Source organism: Heterodontus francisci, chromosome 13, assembly GCF_036365525.1.
Source record: "Heterodontus francisci isolate sHetFra1 chromosome 13, sHetFra1.hap1, whole genome shotgun sequence".
NCBI lineage: Eukaryota > Metazoa > Chordata > Chondrichthyes > Heterodontiformes > Heterodontidae > Heterodontus > Heterodontus francisci.
The window spans coordinates 95,479,040-95,493,680 of record NC_090383.1 but is presented as its reverse complement, the minus strand read 5'-3'; the positions used below and the strand labels follow the sequence as shown (position 1 = coordinate 95,493,680).

General features: G+C 41.7%; 1 protein-coding gene across 6 annotated transcripts in view; it reads left to right on the top strand.

Annotated features, from left to right (window-relative positions):
* Positions 1-14,641, top strand: part of ppm1ba (protein phosphatase, Mg2+/Mn2+ dependent, 1Ba) — a 181,373-nt gene that overhangs the window by 51,888 nt on the left and 114,844 nt on the right. Inside the window, exon 2 of one of the 6 annotated variants that reach the window (XM_068045213.1) lies at positions 10,143-10,360. The exons of 3 other annotated variants lie outside the window; for them this stretch is intronic. The gene's annotated coding sequence lies outside the window, so the exon portion shown is untranslated. Of the gene's footprint in view, positions 1-10,142; positions 10,361-14,114; positions 14,218-14,303; positions 14,413-14,641 lie in introns of those variants that run through there. 2 more of the 6 variants (XM_068045212.1, XM_068045215.1) reach the window with 2 other exon arrangements.

Sequence of the window (14,641 nt, the reverse complement as noted above, 5' to 3'; positions counted from 1 at the left end):
GAGTTTGCTGACAACGCAACCACTGGGTGGCACAGTGCTTGCACATACACAAAGTGACCCGAAACGTTAACTCTGCTTCTCTTTCCACAGATGCTGCCAGACCTGCTGAGTGATTCCAGCATTTCTTGTTTTTATTATTAATGTAAGGTTAGTTTGCTAGAACGATATACCCATGAGCATTTCCTGTGATAAGTTGAGCAGTGCCATCTTTAATCCTGGCATCTGCCTGAACGTCGCAGACACTGACGTTCCAGTTGAAGAGCCTGCATTTGTGTATGTGCAAGCACTGTGCCACCTACTGGTTGTGTTGTCAGCAAACTCCGTCTTATGATTACACCTTTTTCTCTGCAAAATATGTATGTGTATTCAACAAGTATATTGGGTCTCATCTACCGATTAGGCACACTACAGCCTGTCGGACTGAACATTGAGTTCAATAATTTCAGAGCATGACAGCCCCCCATTTTACTTTCATTTTTAGTTTTTTCTTTTTTTCTTTTTTACATTTTTTACAACCCCCCTTATTTTGCATTTATTTCATTTAATCTTAGCTAGTTCAGTTTGCTTACCCACTGGTTTTTTTTTCATGTTTGCACTTGCTGCTGTTCAATATTTAGTCTGTTAACACCTTTTCTGTACTAATGCTTTGTCTTTCAACACACCATTAACATATTGTTTGCCTTTGCTCCATGACCTTTTGGTCAGCTATGTGGCCATGTCCAATCTACACCTTCTCCTTTGTTATCTCTTGCCCCACCCCCACCTCACTTGCTTATAACCTGTGACATTTTTAATATTTGTCAGTTCCGAAGAAGGGTTACTGACCCGAAACGTTAACTCTGCTTCTCTTTTCACAGATGCTGCCAGACCTGCTGAGTGGTTCCAGCATTTCTTGTTTTTATTTCAGATTTCCAGCATCCGCAGTATTTTGCTTTTATTTAACTATAATTTTACATTCAGCTGGTTAAACCAGATAATTGCATCAGGAGTAGTTGAGTTTTTGCTGTGATGCCTTCTTTGTATTTGTGAATTGGGCATCAAGTCAATATATGTTCAATGGTCTGTTCTGGGTGAGCACAGTCGCACACTGGAGAGTTTTTATTTTCTATTGGTATATCAAGTGTCTGCATCTGCCATGGTTTGTGTGGTTGTGGTTCAGAGTTTGTCCATGAGCTTCCCAAATTTTTGAAACCAGGGATATTCTGGGTTGGGTGTTTCATGAGGTGCTTGTGACTTCTTTTGAGCTCCATTCAGCTTTCGAAGCTTCACCAGGTTTGGTGTTGCATTGTTGAAGGTTAAGTGAGTGGGTCCAAAAGGACTTGCATTGTTGAAGGTTAAGTGAGTGGGTCCAAAAGGACTTGCATGACTTTAGATGAAGTTGAAGGATGTTGTTGAGGTCCTGGTGAATGGGGAGACATTTGTTTTCCTCGACTTGCTGAAATTCTTGCAGGGTTGTGGCATTGTGGCGGATGGATGGGGGAGCGATGTGAGACAGCATGGACTGCCAGGGTGTTGGTGTCAACTTGAGGGTTCCACCGGTATACTGCATTGCAGTGTTCAGTTGGTCATCAACAAATCAAGCATGGCTACTTCTGTTCCATACACAGTGTGGTGCACAGTGCTCAGCTACAGCGTATACACGGGCCATCCCTAGCATCCAAACCAACTTGTGCTCCCCAGTTTCTGGACCACGTTGCCCCTGATCTTCATCTTGGTGACTCCAATCTTCAGGTGGTTATGGAAGTTTAGCGTGTGGTCTAGCTTTTCTCTGAGATAGGTTGGAGGGGGTCATGTTGCACAGTATTGCCACAGGAGGTCACTGTCAGGGTGCACCTAGCGTCTCTGTTATCAAGATGAAATGACCGTCGTTTTGTGGGAGTTTGGCTTGAACTTTCATTTCTGGAAATATTCCTCTGTAGCATTTAGATTTCCGTTCAGTGTCGTTGAAGGTGACTGTTACCAGGGCAAGATGATTTGCATATGCAAATTTGCACGACATCATTGGTGGCATGTTGCTCATCTAGGCACTGAAAACCATTGTGGAATACAATATTGCATATGAAATGTTAGAAACATAGGAAAATACAAACTGGAAAAGAAGCTGCAGTCCATCTGGCTGGTCCAAAAACATATTTCACAATTGTTTACCATCTCAAATGCAATTCTCTCTTAACATTTTCCACACTACCTGCCTTCACTGCATCTTTGGGCAATCCATTCCAGTTGTTCACCACCACATGTTAAAATGTTTGTGCACCTGCCTCTCCCAAGCTTGAGACACATGGGGCTCGATTTTACGTCGGGTGGATGGGAACTGGCCACCGATGTAAAATTCGGTGGCAGATCCGCTTCCGCCTAGCCTGGGGATCCATCCTGTATTTTACGGGTCCCCAGGCTTTAATTGTTCAGAGGCAGGACCTGCTTGAGGGAGGAAGTCTCGCCTCATTGAACTGCTGGCCAATCATCGGGCTGGCAACTCTTAGTGCCAGCAGCGCCACTCGGAGTGGTTGTTACTGTTGGGACTGCAGCCCAGCTGAGGACATGGAGCCAGGACTGCAGGTAAGTTTGCAGGATTGCCTCACTGGGGGTAATTGGTCATGCCTCGGCGAGACAAGGGTGGTCGTTTGGGGGGAGGGGGCGTCTTGGGTACTGGGGGTGGTTGGGGAAGTGGGGGCAGCCCTCAATTGGGCACCCTGTGCCTGATTGTCAGGCCGCCCCCCCACTCGGGGCGCAGAGAGGCCGACAGCTTTCACCGGGTGGCCTTTCCCGGCTCCAGGACGCCCACTTGCCATAGGTAAAATCTCCGTGGAGGTGGGTGAAGGCCCTTATGTGGCCATTAATTGGCAACTTAAGGGCCTTGATTGGCCTGGGGCAGCCGGCCCATTTTCTGCCCCCCCCGCCCTACGTAAAGTGGAGTGGAGGCGGGAGTCGGTCGGGAGGCCTCCTGGAGCCTCCCGCTCCATTTTACTCCACCACCTCCCCCCCCCACCCCCCCGGGCTACCATCTGGCTCGTTGGGGTGGCATAAAATTCCAGCCATAGTTCCAGAATTTGTGGAACTCTCAAACATACTATCAAGATTCAATTTATGTATTCCCTTCAGAATCTTGACTACATGAGTAATATCTTTCCTGAACTTTTTTCCAGAAAACAACATTTGCAAGTTCTTTAACCTCTCTCCATAGTTCATATGTCTTAAACTCACCCACAATGTTTTTCAATGTCTAGATGAGCAAAATATTCATTTGATTTCCCTTTCTCCGCTGCCTGTGTATTCTTGCTGTGGTATGGTAATCCAATTTTCAATATGTTCCATATATGGACATTGGAATGCCTTGTACATGCTCTGTCACCTCCTGAGATCTGTGTTCGATCCCTTTGACTATATATCCCAAGGTTAGGTTAGCTTTTCTTAACAGCTGTCGCACATTGTGCTGTTGGTTTCAGTGATCGATCCACCAGTTTCCACAGAACCACCTCCTAGGTTGTATCCTTTATCTTTAAAGCTATTTAGTTGATAGTCTTATAATTTATTTTCTTTTCCCAGTCTCCTTAACTTGCATTAAATGCCATTTGCCACTCTCCAGCCTACATATCTAACCTGTTCAGGTAATTATGTTTTTACTTGGTTGGTCTGTTCATGTATTTTGAACCTTCTATTTGATTTTTGACAGTATTGTTTCTGTGCCCAGATCCATCCAAATCGTTAGATGTACTGTAAACAAAGGCTCCAGCTCCAAACCTTGTGCAACCGTCATATTAATGTTGATACAGGTCCACCTCAGAATCGCGCTTTGCTTTCTCTGCATCGGCCAACTTTCAACCTACCTTCAGAACGTGCCTTCTATCCCATGCCTTCCTAACTTGTGGACTAATGGTCTTTGTGTATCGAAAGCCACGCTGAAATATAAATACATCCCCAGAATATCTTTTGCTAACAAGTTTTGCCATTTCCTTGAAGCACTTGAATAAATTTGTTAGCAAGATTTCCCTCTTGTAACTCTATGCTGATGCCTTTTCACCTAACCATACAGTGCTTCTCTAAGTATTTTATTGTCTTCTCTTTCAGGATGCCTTCTAATACTTGGTCTCACTAGCCGAAAGCTTTCTTGGGTTATTCTTTCCAATAATTGGAGTTGTTTCAGTCCTTGAGCATTCCTTCCATTTTTCATGATTCCCCAAGTATAGTGCATCAAGGATGTGCTGGATTTTGCTAATCATTTTATTAATGACCTTAGCATGCAGGCCTGCATCTTGATCTTCTTTATGCTGTTAGTGATTATTTTGTCTTCTCTTAACTTGCTCTGTCTGCCTAACCCACAAAACTCAACTTCCCTATAGATGCGTAGACTGCCCAGGGCCATTTCCTCGAATGCAGGGAAGAATTTGTTTAATATATTTACTATCCCTTGGTTACTTGATGACATTACCTTTGGTACCTTTCCAAGGCCCCAGTGTTTTCTTTTTGTGACATACTTGCTGTGAATTTATTTACATAAATGCTTGACATTTTTTATGTTCCATACTATCCTAGCTCCAGTTATCATTTTAGTTCTGCTCACCGTTTTTTAAATCTCCTTTTGCTTTGCTTTTAGATTCATCTTGAAAACTTTAGAAATAATCTATTTGCCCTTATTTGCATTACTTCCATAGTTGCCCACAACCATCTTTCCATTGGTTCAGTGTTAACATACTTGTGAGTTTATAATAAAAACAAGAAATGCTGGAAATACTCAGCAGGCCTGGCAGCATCTGTGGAGAGAAAAGCAGAGTTAACGTTTCAGGTCACCAGTTCTGAAGAAGGGTCACTGACCTGAAACGTTAACTCTGCTTTTCTCTCCACAGATGCTGCCAGACTTGCTGAGTATTTCCAGCATTTCTTGTTTTTATTTCAGATTTCCAGCATCCGCAGTATTTTTCTTTTATTATTGTGAGTTTATAATCTGTCTAATGGCTTGAATTATTTTTAGGATTTTTAAACTTAGATAAAACCTAAAAGATATATTTCAGTTGTGGATTTGTTTAAGCATGTTTGTTGTGTAGGAAGTACTCCTGGAAGAGGTTATCCACTAAAGGTGCTGGAAGATTATGTCAGTTATATTTTTAACTTTTCCCTCTTTCCATATTGCATGCCATTATCTAGCCAAGTAGGGGGCAAGCAACCAGATCTAACAAAATTACTTGCTAACCACTATTTAAGCAGAGCAGAAGATTATCTAAAATTCATTGTTCAGTCCCCACTTCCTTCCTTGCTGTACAGATGCATATCATCCAGTGGTTTGCTCGAGATTATAAATTGACTGTAGAGAATCACAAATGTGAAGCTATGTCCAGCTACTCTCTTCTATTTACATGTGCGCGTCACTTTGCTGTCAAATTTTGATCAAATATGGCACCAAGGAGCTCTAGCAGAATGGGTCAATAAGAAAACCCTCCAGTAGCTGAAGTTATATTTAACACAAAGGAGGGAGGTGGTCCTGGTTATTGGAGGCCAATTAGCACAACCCTGGGTCATCACTGCAGGAGTTCCTTGAGCAGTGTCCTTGACCAAACCACCTTCAGCTGCTTCATCAATGATCTTCCCCTTTTGTAAGGCTAGGAGTGGAGCTGTTTGCTGACAGTTCAACAGTGTTTAGCCCCATTCACAGCTCTGGGAAAGGACTAGTCCATGCCAACCTACAATCGGACCTGGACAATCTTCAGTCTTCAGGTGACCATCTCCAACAAGAGAAGATCCAAATACCTTCTCCTAACCTTGTTGTCATCTTATTTCCCATTATCAGCACTTTGGGAGTTACTACTGACCAGAGGCTTCACTGGACCATCCATATCAGTACCATGGCTACAAGAGTAGAGTACAGACTAGGTTCTCTTTGTTGTATTGGGTGACTTACTGCCTAACTCCTCATAGCCTATTCATTGCCTATAAGGCTCAAGTCTGTTATGTGATGGAGTGCTTTACCAATTGCCTGGATGGGTGCATCTGCAACAACACTCAAGAAGCAGAACACCATCCAGGATAATAAAAGCAAAATACTGCAGATGCTGGAAATCTGAAATAAAAACAAGAAATGCTGGAACCACTCAGCAGGTCTGGCAGCATCTGTGAAAAGAGAAGCAGAGTTAATGTTTCGGGTCAGTGACCCTTCTTCGGGTCAGTGACCCATCCAGGATAAAACTGTCCGCTTGCTTGGTGCCCCTGGATTCGATATTCACCTCCTCCCTCACTGAACTATGGGTACAATATGTAATGTCTTTCAGGATGTGCTGCGGCAACTTGCCAGTCTTACTTCAGCAACATCTCTTAGAGCCCATAATCTGTACCATTGAGAAGGAGAAGAGCAACAATGTCATCAGAACACTATCACCTGCAATTTTCTTTTCAGGTTATGCATCAGCAATTACCAGTATTTCCCATTGTAGTTAGGCCAATATGCTGGTATTTCCTCACATTGTGGGAACACCATCACTATGAGAATTGCAGCAGTTCATTGAGAGCTTTCCACCATCTTCTTAGGCTAACTACACAATGGGTGAAAAATAATGACCTTGCCAGCATTGCCCATGTCCTGAGAATAAATAATTAAAAAAATTATTTAAAAATGCATTACACATTTTAATGTTTTAATTTGTAGCACACTTGCTACTTTATCCTTTATATCAGTGACTTACTAAAGCAGCATTCGTAGTGTCAATTGTTTAATGGCAGGAAAACACATCTCTTTCTCAGCAGCTTGACCATGCAAGGTAACCAGCGCAGATGTTCTCTTCTGCTTAGTTAATAGACAAATTCCAAATAAGCACTGATGAGAGTTTGAAAAAAACCTATTCTTTGGTGGAGTTTTCAATTTGAGAATTTTTTTCTTGTCAACCTGTTAACTTTTTTCTTCGCCCATTTAGGTTTTAATCCCTTACCTTTTCATCATGTAAAAAAATGTTTTGAATCTGTGTAAAATAGCCAGGCAATTGGATACAGGGAAGACTGAAATACCAGGACAATACAGGTTAGATTTCTGAAATTGATGCAATCAAAATGTTTATTAGTAGTATGCTGGCTGTTGCACAGCCCTGCATTAGATTACTTAAGGAAGATCTCTCCTGAACAGCAATTATTTGGACCTACTAATGTTATTAATGATGACCTACATTGGCTCCCAGTCAAGCAATGTCTTGATTTAAAAATTCTCAACCTTGTTTTCAAATCCCTTCAGGCCTTGCGCCTCCCTATCTCTGTAATCACTCCAGCCCCACAACCCTCTGAGATATTTGTGCTCATCTAATTCTGGTCTCTTGAGCATCCCTGATTTTAATTGCTTCACTATTGGTGGCTGTTCCTTCAGCTGCCTAGGCCCTAAGCTCTGGAATTCCTTCCCTACAACTGTCTGCCTTTACCTCGCTTTTCTCCTCTGAGACACTGCTTAAAATCTACCTCTTTGACCAAGCTTTTAGTTATCTGACATTATCTCCTATGGGGCTCAGTGTCATATTTTGTTTTGTACTGCCTCTGTGAAGTGCCTTGGGACATTTTATTATGTTAAAGGGGCTATATAAATATAAGTTGTTACTTGCTTAAGATGGGTTTTCCTTCTATTATGAGTTGTCAGTAAAAAGATGAAAAGGTAGAGATGTAAATAAAACAAAAAGTAAAATATTGCAGATGCTGGAAAATTGAAATAAGAACGGAGTATTCTGGAAACACTCTGCAGGTCAGGCAGCATCTGTAGAGACAGGAAGGAAAGGTTAACATTTCCGGTTGACTTTTTGTCATAGGCAACAATGTTCTGTCTGTGGTGAAGAGTGTATGTATGTACAGTTTACTGGTAATTCAAAGTCACTTTTTACACTAATTTGAATAAAGCAATGTAAGTAATACAGTTTGGGAATTTAGCATTCAAATGTTTATCAGATTATTTACACAGAATTATATAGAATCCACAGCGCAGAAGCAGGCTGTTCGGCCCAACTGATCTGTGCTGTTGTTAATATGCCACGCGAGCCTCACATTCTAATTACCTTGCCCCACCCTGTCTGCCTATCCCTCTACTCCCTTCTCTCTTATGTATACATCAAGCCTCCACGTTCTCATCCTTTTGTACAAAGAAATTCCTTCTAAATTCTTACTTTATCTATTCATGGCTTTCTTATATTTGTGTTCCCTGAATTAGATCTGTCTCCCTTTTTGAATATATGAGTTATATTTGCTGTCTGCTAGTCCTCAGTCACTATATTTTTGGTTGAATTTTTATATATACTAGTGCCACTACAATCTCCTTCCTAGTTTCTTTGAGTATCAGCAAGTACAATCCATCTGGATTGTTCTCTGTTAGTTTCTTTAGTTTGTCTAGTATTTCCTTTTTTTCCATCTCAACTGTTGTAAATCCTTCTTGGTCTCCCCAGCAAAAACTCAGGCAAAATATTGATTCAGTATCTCTGCCAGTTCAGTATCATCTTTTGTGAGTTTATCTTGCTCATCCCTTAGTGGCTCTACACCTAACTTCATTCTCCTTTGTGTTACGTGCTTATAAAACCTTCACGATGACTTTCTATATTCTTTGACATGTCATGTTCATAGTTCCTCTGTGCTGCCTTAATTGCCGTTATTTCTTTCCTAAGCTAATATTCTCTTGTCCTGACCTTTTTTATTTGTGTATTTTGTTTTATGCCTTTTTCTTCAGATTCGATTTTATCCTTGCCTGGAATATATTTCTTCTGAACTCTATTGGTGTCTCCTTTAAATATCGTTCACTGTTCTTCTACCTCTTTGCCAATATTTTTCTCCAGTTTATTTTCCTGGACTACAAGCTCATATCCTCATAGTTGTTTTCCTCTAGTTTATTACTTTGATCTTTGTGCCACCTGTATCTCTTTCAATCATTACCTTAAACTTTTATGATATTGTGATTATTATTCCTTAGATATTCTCCCTTGTTTTCTTCACTTATCTGCTCTGGTTCATTTCTTATTACTGGGTCTAGCAGTGCTCTTGCTCCCTCCACCCCCCCCCCCCCCCCCCTGTTGGGCTCCTTGCATATTGGGTCAGAAAACAGTCTTGTACACACTGTAAAAAATGTATTCCTTTCTTATCTTTCACTCCTCCTTGGCAAGTTATTTTGGGGTTTATGATTGATATTGTAATCATTTTATAAATTTGTCTACAAAGTTCTTCATTTCCTTTTCTTTCTTTGGTCCATAATGTACCCTTAATAGTGTGTGTGCTCTGTTTGTGCTCTTTGTCTCAATCTGTGGCTCTCAATGGATTCTGTTGTAGTCTCTGTTATTTATGTCCTTGTTATTGCTATTACATTATTTCTGATTAGCACAGTTACTTCACACCCCTTCATCCTTCCCTGACTTTTCTAGCCTGCAATATTTAACTGCCAATCATGTCCTGTCTGTTGCCCTCATTTCTAATTACTATGTTCAGTTTCCCCATTTAGTTGCAGGTGTTCTGTACATCGCCAAATTGGCAATTTTCTATGCCTTATTTTTCATTACACCAGCTTTATTTTTAACGGGTATATTTGAATTAAGCAACTATGAGTTTGGAGGACTAATCTGTATTTTGTAACGAATTTGTAATACTATGTACTATAGCTATAAAACTTATGGATTGTTGTAAATCTCTGAAGGAGAGGATAATAAATACATTTTACATTTAAAGAAATAACAGAAAATACTTATCCAGTACCTTTTTAAGTGGGGGGTATTTTTTACGCTACCACCAGGGCATATTATTAAAAGCTAAACTGTTAAATTTATTATACAAAAAGTTCAGCTATTGCAGGGCAAATGTTTTTGATTTTATGTCCATTTTTGGATGTAATTTTGCTCATCAAAACCAAAATTTCCTACTGCTTGTACCAAATCACAAGCGATATGAACGATATTTTGGATTTGTAGGGGCAAATTAGTGTATTGGCTTATTATCCGGAAGTGAAAATAAAATCTAGTACTTATGCCCTACAGTAACATTTGAAATTTTTGATTTAATTTAGTTTAGAGATACAGCACTGAAACAGGCCCTTCGGCCCACCGAGTCTGTGCTGACCATCAACCACCCATTTATACTAATCCTACACTAATTCCATATTCCTACCACATCCCCACCTGTCCCTATATTTCCCTACCACCTACCTATACTAGGGGCAATTGCTAATGGCCAATTAACCGATCAACCAGCAAGTCTTTGGCATGTGGGAGGAAACCGGAGCACCCGGAGGAAACCCACGCAGACACAGGGAGAACTTGCAAACTCCACACAGGCAGTACCCAGAATTGAACCCGGGTCGCTGGAGCTGTGAGGCTGCAGTGCATGCCACTGTCCATGTCCAGGCTGGTTATAACTTCTGGAAAAGTTTGAGGTATTTGAAAAATATGTGTATGCAGTGTTTGCTTTTTGCAGGTTAAAAAAAAATGAAATATTGTATTTTTTTTATAATTTAGCAAAGAAATGTCTGAAAAGAATACTGACTTGATTCATATGTTTGTAATACAGCTGGCTCGAAGTGACAACAGAGGGACATAAGATACTTTCTAAAATAATTTACTGAGACAACGACATCTTCCAATGTCAAGAAAATAGTTTAGAACTGCAAATTATATTCAAAGATCTGTTTAAAGTACGTTCTGCTCGTATCGCCAAAAGCATTGAAATCTGACTGTGGAATATAAAAATAGCGAAAGGACTTGAAAAAATTTAGTGCACATTTGATGTTAGCAATGATGCTGCACAGTTTAAATATTGCACACCTTTTGCATCACTTCATCTTGCGTTGGCCTTGATTCTAGACTACCACCCCACGCACACTCACTCACTCTTGCTGTTCAAGTGTGCAGTGCAGTTAAAACTCTGGATAAAAGAAAGGATCGGCTTGTTAAGTAATGATCAGATAATATGTCAATGCTATTTTTGCAGGATACATAGAGGAAAGTCAAATTAGCGTCTATACGGAATGGAATTCAAGAGATTACATGATTTGTGAGAATACTGTACGAATATTGACTTTTGAGTATTGGCCTTTGCTATCTCATAGAACCATAGAAAAATTACGGCACAGAAGGAGGCCATTCAGTCTGTGCCGGCCGAAAAAAAAACAGCTGCCCAATCTAATCCCACCTTCCAGCACATGGTCCATAGCCTTGCAGGTTACAGCACTTCAGGTGCATGTCCAGGTACTTTTTAAAAGAATTGAGGGTTTCTACCTCAACCACCATTCCTGTCAGTGAATTCCAGACACCCACCACCCTCTGGGTGAAAAAGTTTTTCCTCATGTTCCCTTTAATCCTTCTACCAATCACCTTAAATCTGTGCCCCCGGTAATTGACATCTCTACCAGGGGTAGTCCTTCCAGTCTACTTTATCTAGGCCTCCTAATTTTGTACACCTCAATTAAGTCACCCCTCAGCCTCCCCTGTTCTAAGGAAAACATCCTTAGCCTAACCAATCTTGCCTCATAGCTGCAACTTTCATGCCCTGGCAACATTCTTGTAAATCTCCTCTGTACTCTTTCCAGAGCAATTATGTTCTTACTGTAATGTGGTGACCAGAACTATACGCAGTACTCCAGCTGTGGCCTAACCAGCGTTTTATACAGTTCCAGTATTACATCTCTGCTTTTGTATTCTATACCTTGGCTAATATTCGTCAGTATTTACAGTAGAGAAAGAAAATGTTGCCGAGGAGATTACTGAGATACAGCCTACTAGGCTAGATGGGATTGAGATTCACAAGGAGGAGGTGTTAGCAATTTTGGAAAGAGTGAAAATAGATAAGTCCCCTGGGCCAGATGGGATTTATCCTAGGATTCTCTGGGAAGCCAGGGAGGAGATTGCAGAGCCGTTGTTGTTGATCTTTAAGTCGTCATTGTCGACAGGAGTAGTGCCGGAGGACTGGAGGATAGCAAATGTTGTCCCCTTGTTCAAGAAGGGGAGTAGAGACAGCCCTGGTAATTATAGACCTGTGAGCCTTACTTCGGTTGTGGGTAAAATGTTGGAAAAGGTTATAAGAGACAGGATTTATAATCATCTTGAAAAGAATAAGTTCATTTGCGATAGTCAGCACGGTTTTGTGAAAGGTAGGTCGTGCCTCACAAACCTTATTGAGTTTTTCGAGAAGGTGACCAAACAGGTGGATGAGGGTAAAGCCGTGGATGTGGTGTATATGGATTTCAGTAAGGCGTTTGATAAGGTTCCCCACGGTAGGCTATTGCAGAAAATACGCAAGTATGGGGTTGAAGGTGATTTAGAGCTTTGGATCAGAAATTGGCTAGCTGAAAGAAGACAGAGGGTGGTGGTTGATGGCAAATGTTCATCCTGGAGTTTAGTTACTAGTGGTGTACCGCAAGGTTCTGTTTTGGGGCCACTGCTGTTTGTCATTTTTATAAACGACCTGGATGAGGGTGTAGAAGGGTGGGTTAGTAAATTTGCGGATGACACGAAGGTCGGTGGAGTTGTGGATAGTGTCGAAGGGTGTTGTAGGGTACAGAGGGACATAGATAGGCTGCAGAGCTGGGCTGAGAGATGGCAAATGGAGTTTAATGCGGAGAAGTGTGAGGTGATTCACTTTGGAAGGAGTAACAGCAATGCAGAGTACTGGGCTAATGGGAAGATTCTTGGTAGTGTAGATGAGCAGAGAGATCTTGGTATCCAGGTACATAAATCCCTGAAAGTTGCTACCCAGGTTAATAGGGCTGTTAAGAAGGCATATGGTGTGTTAGCCTTTATTAGTAGGGGGATCGAGTTTCAGAGCCACGGGGTCATGATGCAGCTGTACAAAACTCTGGTGAGGCCGCACCTGGAGTATTGCGTGCAGTTCTGGTCACCGCATTATAGGAAGGATGTCGAAGCTTTGGAAAGGGTGCAGAGGAGATTTACTAGGATGTTGCCTGGTATGGAAGGAAGGTCTTACGAGGAAAGGCTGAGGGACTTGGGGTTGTTTTCGTTAGAGAGAAGGAGGAGGAGAGGTGACTTAATAGAGACATACAAGATAATCAGAGGGTTAGATAGGGTGGATAGTGAGAGTCTTTTTCCTCGGATGAGGATGGCAAACACGAGGGGACATAGCTTTAAGTTGAGGGGTGAAAGATATAGGACAGATGTCAGAGGTAGTTTCTTTACGCAGAGAGTAGTAGGGGCGTGGAACGCCCTGCCTGCAACAGTAGTAGACTCGCCAACTTTAAGGGCATTTAAGTGGTCATTGGATAGACATATGGATGTAAATGGAATAGTGTAGGTCAGATGATCGGCGCAACATCGAGGGCCGAAGGGCCTGTACTGCGCTGTAATATTCTAATTCTAATTCTAATTCCATATGCTGCCTTCACCATTCTATCTACCTGTCTTGCCACCTTCAGGCACCTGTGGACATGCACTCCAAGGTCTCTGACTTCTTCTAGCCCTCTCAATATCCTCCTATTTATTGTGTATTCCCTTGCTTTATTTGCCCTCCCCAAATGCATTACCTCACACTTCTGTGGATTGAATTCCATTTGACACCTTTCTGGAGTCTACAACTATCCTCTTCACTGTCTACTACACGGCAAATTTTTGTGTCATCAGCAAATTTCCCAATTATGCCTCCCACATTTAAGTCCAAATCATTAATATATACCACAAACAGCATGGTCCAACACTAAGCCCTGTGGAACGCCACTGGAAACATCTTTCCATTCGCAAAAACAGAAGTTGATAGAAGTTTCAGAAGCGTCTTCACCCGTTCAAGGAGTGATGCATTAACATTATTAATGTTTCAATTTGTTTTGTGGCTTTTTATCTACTTCCTTTTGAATTGAAGGTCCATGCGGTCTATACTTAGGGTGTCATATTGGCACCTGGCAGTCCCAGGTGGAGGTCAGTTACAATGTCAAATTTGATGATGGACCTGCAGACGGAAAAGAGGACAATTGGGAATGGAGAGGCAAGTCCGAGAGTAGCTGAAGATACTTGGATCACATGTCTTAGAACAGTGTAATTGGTGGAGCCGCTTCAGCGACTTGTTTGTTTGTGAAGTCGCATTCATTTTGTCGAAAAAAATGTTCGACTCAATAACTTGTCGGGCGCTAGGACCACGGTGAAATGGCTGCGACCGAGCGGGAAATGACGACCTAGGCCCTGCTTAAAGCCTGGGCCTTTCCTGCGCCTATATCGGTCGTTAAGGTTCGAGCGCATTAGTTCAACCCCGAAGATACAGTCAACGGGAGTGTCGCGGGCTTTTAACGTGGTTCGTAAGCGTAGTGTTGTTTTATTTGTTTTCTTCTAATCTTGGGACGTTGAACGTAACTCGTGTTGGAAGCCAGAATTAAACATTTAAAAGGTCCCGAGGTTGGCGGGGGTGGTGGCGAAGAGAAAATGAGAAACCAAAAAGACAAATAAATGTCAGAAAACTGAATCTGGAAGAGCGGCCAAAGGATGTGGGGTGAGGTTGTAGGGACTGTGAGAAATTGGGCCAGTGAAGAAAATGTAATCATTGGGGATGGTGCTGGTGGCGTTGGTGTAAAGAAGTACTGCATTTTATTATTTAGAAATAGGCAGATTATTAACTTGTAAACGTGAGGATGTGTCCTAGCAAACAATAATGCCCTCAATAGTTCCTCGCGGTGACCCAATAATTCGCAAGCGACAAAATCCCAAAAATAGTAATAGCC